Genomic DNA, 11,039 nt, shown 5'->3' with positions numbered 1-11,039 from the left:
CAGTTGTAGTTTAGCTGTGGGGCCAAGATACGACTTATTGCAGCACCTTATGCTACCTTCACGCCATGTAGGATCTTAGTCACTCTGGTGGAGCGCTGTACAGCAAAACTTGCGATGCCTGCCCTGAACGCACTCCAAGGGATCGTAAGATTCGGTGCTCCTCATCGTTCTTCATGGGATCCATGCAAGCAGGTTGGATCTGGATTGGCATTTCGGTCTGTGCAAACGGTCTGCAAGGTTAACACAAACATATTTTACATTTTATGCCCACCATGCAAATCGAGGAGAAATGTAGTACCTCTTTCAAGATTAATGTAGTCTGTTGCAGAACTAGAAGTTGAACCATACAAACAACCCTTTCTGGGGAAAAACTTCTTTAAAAAAAAAAAAAAAAGTACAGATTTTGTTACTTCAACATAACACTGCAACAGTTGTCATATGATACTTTGGACAGATACAATTATTAACACAATAATTCTGTTATCTCTAAAATAACTTCAGTGTATTTGACCAGTCTGCAGCAGCCAGGCATCTGTAATGGCTGCATCCCAGATGATACAAATTCTAACTCAGGTAAAAGGAGTTGAAAGAATTTTTTTTCCTTTTATCCTGGAAAGAGGGGCAGGGAAGGGGGGTGGAGAGAGAGCGAGAGAGCGTATTCTCTGTTGTAGGACCCAAGCACGCATTTTGTATGTGTAAAAGCACAAATCAGTTTGAGGAGGAAAAAAAAAATTTCATCTGCAAAAACATTGCAACATGTTGCAAATAATACAGTTAATTACTGTAAATAAAATGCAAGAGGCGGTAAAAATACTTTTAACACCATTTTGTGCAGTCGTTTCCTTAATATAGCCACTTTATTGGCATGTCTTTTTATTGGACACAGAAGAGGAAAAATCTTTGGTTCTTTAGGAAGCCTTTTTAAAGGGGGTTTAAGAAACCTCCAAAACTTGTTTTTAGAACCCTGTTTACATTAATTTCATCTTGGAAGATGAATTATTTTACAGAAATAGACTTTCAAAAAAGATAGGGCTGACTGTGTTCTGTAGAGCTGCTTACATTCCTTATTTCTGAGAGGTAGGCTTCAGCTTTTAGCACCTCCATACTGTCTTTCCGATACTGGCCCCACACCAGAAGAAAATACAGAAATATTAAAGGAGGCATTTGTGAGATTCTTTCCGATGTAAGGAGTCTTTTGAACGTTTCTTCTTGGAGAAGAGCTTTAAGGCATAGGCTTAAAATCCTTCCTACAATCAGTTGTGTGTTGACTCCTTTTGGGGAGTTAAACAGAGCAGAGCACTTCTTGGTAACATCATTCCTTTAGGAGTTGTACGCCATTCTTTTGAAATATCACAATGTTTTGGATTCAACACCAGCAGATACTAGCCAATTTCAGAGAAAAAAAAATTAAAATCTGCAATGGCTTCAGCACAAGCATTTTGCAACACTCCACATAGAACATGTAACCCGGTGCAATTACACAGTTCCTAGGCTAAACTGTTCCTTATTTACATTTCTCTTTCAGATGTTTGTCTTGCATAATCAAAGTAAAGCCATGGGAGGTTCAAATTCTGCTCACTGTGTGATTTTGACTGTGGGTACAAGTTCTGCAGTCTTGGAAACTGTCTCCTGTTTGCATTCCTGCAATATTTGTTACTGAAAAGCTGTTGTCACTGTTTCTATGGTCCACCTTCCCTGAAGACTAACAGGGCAAACACGATGGTGAATGTAATACTCAGCACAAAAATATGCATACACGGTCAGAAAGACAAAGAATTAAAACAGAAGGGAAAAAGACAGACACTGGAGTTCAAGACCTTCTTAATAACAAAAAAAAGCCAGACTTCTCCCCGAAGCCCAGAAAGATTTCTGGGTGCATGATTTTTTAGAATTTTTCTGCCACTGAAAGCTTTAGTTTGATCGAGGCTTGGTCGGGCTCCAGCCTGGACCATTCTCTGTGATCCTGCTCAGAGGAGGATGCAATACTAAAATAGCGCTCAGTGAGGAAATTTTGCTCTTTACAAACTAGTGGGTATGTGGAGAGAATCCCTGATTAAATCCTACCTCTTTGACAGAGATTTGTTAAAAAAGTGCAAGTGCCAAGAGTTCGGCTTTCCATGGAAGTGAATTCCACGCTCTCTTAATTTTTTAGGAAGCAGATCTCATTCCAGTCTCAAGCCGCATTTTCATAGGCTTTGCCACTATGGTAAACATCTGGGAGACATCTGCCATAAAATGAAGGCTGAAACTGGAAGCACTTGTATAATCCAATAATGTGTACTTGTCTCTGCAGAGTATTACCAAGGAGTAATTTTGTTTCCGAAAAGAAAGCCCTCAAGCCTTTCCCCATCATTAATCCCTTTGAAAGGAAGAACGGGAATCATTCATGAGATCTGCACTGCCTTCAAACAGACTGACAGAGAGGAGAGCGTACCCACTGTTTCTCGCTTAGAAATCCACTCAGGAGCCCTTTATGGCAAGAGGGGAAGAAATCGCTGTTTGACATTCGCAGGCTGCCAGATTGGTTATTGAGGGCCTGAACTCCAACACGGTTGTTTGCCAAGAACAGGAAATACTGTATTGCGTTATAATGCCAGGCACAGGAATTTGCAGTTGACCATTGGCATGTTTAGGGCTTGCATATGATACAGACATATTTGCTGATTATTTCTAAGCAGCCACGGTCAATGATGTTAATTTGCCAAGGAGCCCACCATTGCTGCTGGTAATGATAGGCAGCTCACATATCTGCCAGGCCTAGGTGGCAACTTTTAGTCTTTGCTCATCTATCTCATGCAGTCTTCCTATCTTTTCTGTGTCAGAAAAGCTTATTTAAATAGAGAGGTTGTTAGCTGGCCTGGAGAAAAACCTTTGCTATCAAACCTTCTGGTATCTTGCTGCATGTTTTTCACTACATGGTGTTGGTAATTTTTATGTAAAAAGTTTTCTCTCCTTCAATCCCTGGATACCAAATTAGGGAAGATGAAAGGTCCTCATAAGAAATAATCTTGTATGAAGCATCTTCCTTTCACTGAGGTGAGAGTCTGAAATGAGTCCAAAACAACGTTCTGGTTTTTGGCCCTCCCTTTCCAGAAGGCCGAATCCAGATTCTGTGGCTTGCACACAATTGCATTGCTCATGTTACAGTAGCCGTCTGTAGTCTTAGGTTCTCATTGTATCCCTTTTACTTTTGCTAAAGTTTTGGGGAGCTGCCTTGGAATTGCTGGTGTTTGCTGAGAGAATCTTAAGCTGGGTGTATCTTCAGTTCCAGGAAAGAATTGTTTATTATTCATATGATTATGAATAATAATTACGAAGCTAATGATTAATTTCCTCTGATTTTTTGTAACTGTAGCTATTTGTGTGAATTGCAGTGCTGGAGGAGTGTGTGTGGGCTTTAGGCTTCACGTTTCTTTTTTAAATACCTATGGGTGCTAAACCAACAACGTACTAGTAGATGCTAAATATAGCAAACCTAGGATCATTCTGAAACTCCTGATGAAAGTTTGAAAGTTTGGTATGAAAGCCTGGTCCCACCAATGTCTGCTAATTTCATCCCACCATTATACTTTTATACTAAGAAGGAAAAAACAGGAGACCTTCAGAACTGCGTAGGTTAGCCGTTGCTACTAGTCACGATGGTCAAAGCCACCACAGTGGGGAGAATTGTCCCCTAACAGCACAGGGAAAAGCAAAAGCAAATTAGAAAGGAACTTCCAGCCTGGAACAGAGCTAACATCTCTCAGACTCCTGAAATCTCTCCTCTATTATCACTATTTTGCTAATCAGTGAAATGATGCTAACTGGAAAAAATTACATAGTTTGTGAGGTTACTGAATTTCATTCAGATTTTTAAAGGTTAATTTAAAGTAGAAAATCTTATTGTAACCACTGAAGGAAAAGAACAAAATGAAATTGCCATTACCCAGGTAACAGGACTAGAAATAGATGCAGTATTAGTCAACTTAGCCTGTACTCCCTGCAGCATGAACTCAAATGCAAATCTGTTCTGTTTCGAGCACAGCAGTGGCCTGACTTCCCACTGCTTTGTGTGCACGTTTCCCCAGGGAATAAGCTGTGTGGAGACATAGCTTTGCCAAACTGATATCCCTGAGCAGTGGGAGCTGAAGCAAGTGACTCATGACTGCAAGACGACAGCATGTGATGCAAGACACGCACAGGACAAACTGCTGAGAGATGCAGTTCATGACTGAGAGGTTTATTCCCACTGCCAGGAAAGGCCTTGTTCTTTTCCAGCTGTTACCATATTTTATAAACAAATATACATAGTATGGCATTTCTGATCCAAAATCTATATCAAACAATTTTCAAGGTTAAAAATTAAAAACGAGGCACAGAAGTGTATGTGAGATATTAAAAGCAATGAAATAACACCAATGTCTTCACTCTTTCCCCCCAACTGCCTTAAAAATGAAGCAAAAGCAAAATAAAAACATTTGTATGCATTTCTCTAAAGTGGTTATCATGACCACATGCCACGTTGTGCTGCATGGCACCATAACTGCTTGCATCTCCTACCTCTTTGCTTACCAGAACAGGGTTTCGGTCTGCTGCTAGAAACACATCGGCTGGCAAAGAGGTACGTGCACTTACTCTGCTACCTCTTCAATGCTGGTCAATCGTTATTCAAGGACAAAAAGGCGTAACTGGGATTAAACTCCTGATAATAATGAGTTAGTTTTCCCCAATATTAGGTAGTAGATACTAAGTGCAACAGGACTGGATGCTGGGGGCGCAAGCATTAGCATTCAGGACAGAACTGCAAGCTGCTCCTAAGCACTGTAGCTCCCTTAGCCAACCAAAGGAGGCCTTCGGCTTCCGTTTCATTAACTTCAACCGTTTTGTTAAATGGGCACTGGGACCAAAATGCACAGACATCAGCACCAACCAAAATATTTGTGTACAGTTACTAGGAATTGTACCAGCATAAGGTGTGTTTTAGCTTAGAATTTCACAGCAGAGTGGTCTTGCATTTTTTTAAAAAGACGTGTATTTTTAGGTTTCTAAAGGAGATGAGTATCAAGAATGCTATGCTATACAGTGCTGTTCAACTGTGACAACTTGTGACAGTGATACAGCATTTTAAAAAGAACCTTGTTATCACTGGCCTGTCTCTCGACACCCGGCCCCTTGCGTGTTTTTTGTAGGAGCAATTCCATTTACTTCAATAAAACGAGGATCGCAAGACTGGGCCTGACATTTGGAGGCTGATAGGTTGCATGATCTCCTCCCTGAGGCCCCATTTTGCAAAAATGCTCTGAATATATGGAGCTTCGGCAAGTCAGTGATAGAGAACAGGTTGGAGTCAGAGGTGTAAGAGAATGGATAGCCCACTGTTACTCTTCTGATCACGTCAGCTCTTAATATATAAAATGAGGGTTGTTTTTTTTTAAATGGCTACAATGCCAGGCTACTCTGGGGTGTGGGAAAGACTGTGTAGGTCCTTGTTCTGCAAGTTTCAAAGGCCATAAGAGAAGGGAGCACTCAGCACTTTGCATGATTGCATCTGGAGTACAGAATTCCACGTACCACTTTCATTATTTACTGCCTGTTATGAGGACTGTTTCTCTCAATTCTATTTAAAGAAGTTGGGGCATCTATGAGTACCATTCTCTGCACGATCGCTGCTAGTGGAGTCAATATGGATTTAAGTCCAACAGTTTTTCTGCAGGCTGTTTTTTCACCAAAGCTGAGAGCGTGTCAACCTTGCTAGTTTGCAGTTCTACTTTGTGCTAGGTTTTCGAGAAATGGCACTGATGGGTGCTCTTTTTGTACTAGAGACAGCAGCCCCACCTGCCTGTCAAAGGGTTTAGAATCAAACGCTGCTAATACTTTATTATTACTATTACAACCATAAATGGGTACTTTACAATCTGTCTTAGCAAACAGTCAACTGACCAGCAAAAATCAGTATCTTAAATACAGATGGTCTCCTGATTGGAGAGTGCACAATTGTTACTCTCTGCTGGTCCAATTCTGCCGCCTTGAAGACTTGTTGAGAAAAGGAGAGGTTATTGATATGACTTTTACATAACCTTGACCTTTTATTTTCTGTCAATGCCTATGATGATTTAGAGAACCCATATACAATTTACAAAATCTGATTTAAGAGCCTCCCTCTATGCATCTTTCATCAAGCTGAGTGTGTCATATTCTTGGCAGCCCCATATCTTTTCTATTGTGCTTATATAGAAAATCTGGACTTCAGAAGATCTTGGTAGTTAACGCAGTCTGTCCCCCATTCCAAGACAAACTTAAATATAGCTATCAATATTTATAAAAATATTTCTTCCACTAGTTATGAAAAACAAACTGAAGATAAAAACTCATCAGTCTTGCAAAGCAATCTCTTCCTGTGCTTTTCATAATCCGTTGCATAAAGGAGGTAAGCCCTCCATTATGGACAACAGTTTATTCCCTTCTGCTCCTTCATAGCTCTGTTATATGTATTTGTAGGCTGTTACTAGAGGCGAGCTTTCATTAAGCTAATGACACCGTTTCCTCCTAGGTTGTGTGTCCTGAGCCTTGGATCCTTCTTACGGCCTCTCCCATCATTCCATTGTTTCATTTTGAATGAAATGCCATTCCAAAAGCTTGGCAGTACTCCACCAGAGACCCTACCAGTGCTGGCTATGCTGCAAGGATTACTTCATATGTCTTGCAGACTATATTGTTGTTTGTGCGGCCCAAAAGGTGTTTACCTTCATTGCAATATTGTGACATTGTTGACCCACGTTAAGCTTGTTATTCACTGTAATCTCACGATTTCTTCATGCATGGCGAGCTGGAATTCCAAAGGTAACAACACAGACCTCGGAAGGCAGCAGACTGTGCAACAAATGGCCCATAAAGATGTTTGTCCTGTCTGCCCAGGAGCAAAGAAGGTAGGTAAAGATGTGTATCTTTCTGGATTGCTGGCTGGCCAGCTGTCATGTGTATTATTGCCTCAGGTCTGCCATGAGGTGTTTTGCCTTTTGGTGCACTGACAGGCTGAGCAGAGGAGTGGGGGAGATGTGAGACGGATTTAGGGGAGTTGTAGAAGGAGAGCATAGGAGGAACAAGGAACATTTGTGGAAGAAACATTGCCAGTTGTTGATAAACTGTGGTCTTTCTGACTACCCTTTCTCTTGATCAAATTATGATAATCTTCTACTCAAAATTAATGATTTCCAGAAAATATTCTGCTCTGACCAAGGAGAACTGGTTTGAGAGGTCAGGTTACCTTAAAAAATGAACTGTAAAACTCCATGCACAGTCCAGTGACAAAGTCAGGCGCTTGAGAAGGTATCATCCCAGTAGTACTACAGCAGCAGCTGTAGTAGAAAGCCCAGGACAGCTTCTCTATTGCCTACATTTGATCTAACCTGCCCCACGTTTTTCTTTTTTCTTAATGAAGCCCTTTGTCACACATTGAATACTTATTTGCTCTTTGAATAGTCCTAGTAACCCCCAGATTTGGAGGAGTACCTAGGAGTTAATTTTTTTCATACAGAATAGGCTTGAGAAGGATAGCATAGCAGAATGCATGATGACTATGGTGTTGAAGTCTAGCTTCACTTTTTTCTGAGACACACACTCTTTTTTATGAGGAAGGGGCCTGACTTCTTAAAGAATAAATAGGGCAAAGTCTGTAAAAAAACACTGCTCAGAAACTGGGCGCTCACATTTAGGTGAGCTGCTTTCTGGAAGGGAAGAAGAATTGTTTTCTGGCCTTTATTTTGCTTGTGGCAACTTTTTTACTGTATAGACATACAGGTTCCCCCATATTTTGAAAAATGTTGGGACTTGATACTGTTGAGTCACCCCCTTGGTTACTTTTGGTTGTGTATGCGGGTTCTACTCCTTAATCCATGAAAAATACTTCAATTTTTACAGCTTAGAGTATAAAGGGAGGCTTCAGATGTTCCTCTGGGATAAGCATAAAGAAAGATTGCTAGGAGTACTTGCCTTTGTTGGACCTTTCAGAATATTAGGAAGAAGGCAGCAGTCCTGCATAGAATGGGTTTCTCTACTTGCTTGGAGAAACAGCATGGTTCCCCTGTAACAAATACTCTTTCACTCCCAGCAGCTGCAGAGGAAGACAGAGCTCCACATTTGCACCTTCCCTGCCTTCCTACAAAGGGCCTCAGCATTACTGCTCTTGCAGACCTTATTGCTCTCTACAACTACCTGAAAGGAGGTTGTAACAAGGTGGGGGTCGGTCTCTTCTCCCAAGTAGCAAATGATAGGATGAGAGGAAACGGCCTCAAGCTGTGCCAGGGGAGGTTTAGATTGGATATTAGGAAAAACTTCTTCACCAAAAGAGTAGTCAGGCACTGGAACAGGCTGCCCAGGGAAGTGCTTGAGTCCCCATCCCTGGAGGTATTTAAAAGACGCGTAGATGTGGTGCTTAGGGACATGGTTTAGTGGCAGACTTGGCAGTGCCAGGTTAATGGTTGGCCTCGGTGATCTTAAGGGTCTTTTCCAACCTAAACGATTCTATAATTGCTACCCATGCTGTAGTTTCCTCACTCAGGTGTACAAGCAGTCTGGTGTCAGCTGTGCTCTGCAATGTGAGACTTCCTTGAGCCTATTCCTTGCCTTGCCTATGTGGTCTGCTAAGTGCAGGAGTAGCAGCTGCACAAAACCTAAGGGCAGGCATTAATAAGCGTATGAGGTGTACTTTCCTTCTTGGGGTGGGGTGGGGGGCGGTAACTTGCTCCAGTGAGAATGTCAGACGTGCTTGGGCAGTTTTTAGAAAGAACAGCTGTAAATGGCAGAACTCTTCCTGCCATTTGCTTTGGACAGCATATGATTTTCAGGAAGGGATTATACAGTTGGCATAGGCATTACGGAGACAAACCATTAATGTCGCTGCACAGCTATCTTAATTGAGGGCCAGCCACACCTGACAACGCTGTGGAACCCACAAGATAGATCTTCTTGAGTCATCCCCACAAGGAACACATGCCGGTATGTATGTATCCCATGCTTACAAGGTCAAAGTGGAGTATTCAGCCCTGTTGCTCGGGAAGGGAGGAAAAGCAGGAAAAAGGACAACATCTGTATTCCAACATTTGCCCTCCAAGCTAGCGGAAGGCCAAAGAAACTTTATTCTTCAGGCTATCAAGAGATATGGAAAACTACAGGATAATAGCACTTCAGCATTTGTTGCATCATGTTTGTGGAGGCTTTAAGAGCAGCAAAATGGAGGCACAGATGCCTTCTGTTCCAAATCACATGCAGTCGCCGCTCCCTTGAAAAGCAAAGGGCACATGCAGCAATTGCTATTAAATGAAAAACAGTGGTTGGACTTCAGGTGAATGAACAAGTTGTAAGCAGGTTTCATGTTAACTGCTCGCAGTGTGTACCTTGTCCACATGCATATACAGAACAGGCTGTGTCCTTTGGATGTGCATCACGGGAGCGGCACACAGATGCGGCATACGGCTTACTGCACGTACACATTTTTCTTCATAGTGTGTGCGTTCTGTACTCGTTTATTATGATGAGTGTCAAACATAAACAGGGCTGGAAAATGCTCTATGGTTGCCTAGCCTTTTCCATGTGAGACCTTACTTTAGTTGTTTATAAATTTGCCAGCCCTTGGCTGTTTTCATAGATATTTTCTGTCTCAGGTTCATTTTGGAGTAAGAGAAGGAGAGAGGACAGGGGGAAAGAACATAAGCTAGAACAATTGAGTCATGTCTGGAAATGAGTCTTGCAGAAGAGACAGAGTATCCCCCACACACATTTTTTGCAACCTTTCTTTTAAAAGATGAGGACACCTTAAGCTCTGGAGTCCTGGGTTTCTTACTTGGGGGAAGACAATGATTTCATGTGCATTTTGCTCAACTTATGAAAAGCAGCCCCAAATGTAACACAGTTCTGTTAGCCTTTGGGGGGGGGGGGGGGGGGGGGGGAAGTCGTTGTCTATGCTCTGTTAAGATCTGCTAGTGCTTTAAATTCTTCAAAGTTTTGTCTTTTTTTAAAGTAGATTTGACCTGCAGCTGCAAGTCTGGACTGTATGCTGTCTGGTCTCAGCACAGCAGATGGAAGCAGGGAGCCTTGCCTTTTCCTCCCTTGTCAGTTCAGAAAACGTCGACCTCAATCAATCAGGTTGCCAGATTTGGACCAGAGCAAGATACGTGTTGGTGGGAAGAGTGCAAGTGGGAATGGGTCAAGGAGTTTGAAGTGGGAGAGGAAGGTGAGGCAAAATGACACTATGTTAAGAGTGATCACTGGAAACTGAGATGAGATAGTCAAGGTCATGGACTTGAAAAATATGGAAAGAAAGAAAAGATGGTGGAGTTGCTGGGTATAGATGGTGGAGTTATTGGGGAGGGAAACAGAATAGCTCGAGTCAGAGGAAAAATAAGAGGGCAGACTGGCACAATATGAAAGAGGTAACAGACCTGGCAAGCAGCTTGGCTCTAAGAATGCTAAGATGGTGAGAGGAGGAAAATTAGGACTTGGGACCCTGCAGGTTGAGGGATGTGATGAGTGGCTCAGTGGAGGAAAGCAGGCAAGGAGCCTGGAGGTGGAGAACGGAGACGGGTGACCAGAAACTGAGGAAGATCACATCCCGATATATGCCTCTGTCTCTAATTCTTCCGGCTTACCCTGCCATCCAGACGTGTGTCCCATCGAGATAACCTCCTTGCGTGAAATACTGTTTTGTAATGTTTTCCCAGACCACTGGATCTGGAGCATACATGGTGCAGATCATTCCTTGTTCTGACCCTATCTATACTCCAAGGAGATGCACCAATTTCCACAATTCAAGAAAATACCTACATTTATAGGTGATGGAGAAACTGTTAGTAATAAGGCCAGCCTAGAACAAGCCCTAAGTTTTGCAACTGGAGTGATGACAGAGAAGAGAGCAGTATGTTTCCTAATTTTCCAATAGATTACTTATGATGAGGAAAATATACTTTCATGTTGCTGAGAAATAATCACGCTATTTCAAGAGTTGATTTAAAACTTTCCACTAAGAAGAACAAGAGGCATCAGGGGTGATTTCTTGTTGTGAAAAA

The sequence above is a fragment of the Platalea leucorodia genome (assembly GCF_965183815.1).
Source record: "Platalea leucorodia genome assembly, chromosome: 2".
Classification (NCBI taxonomy): domain Eukaryota; kingdom Metazoa; phylum Chordata; class Aves; order Pelecaniformes; family Threskiornithidae; genus Platalea; species Platalea leucorodia.
Note: the sequence above shows the minus strand (reverse complement) of the source record.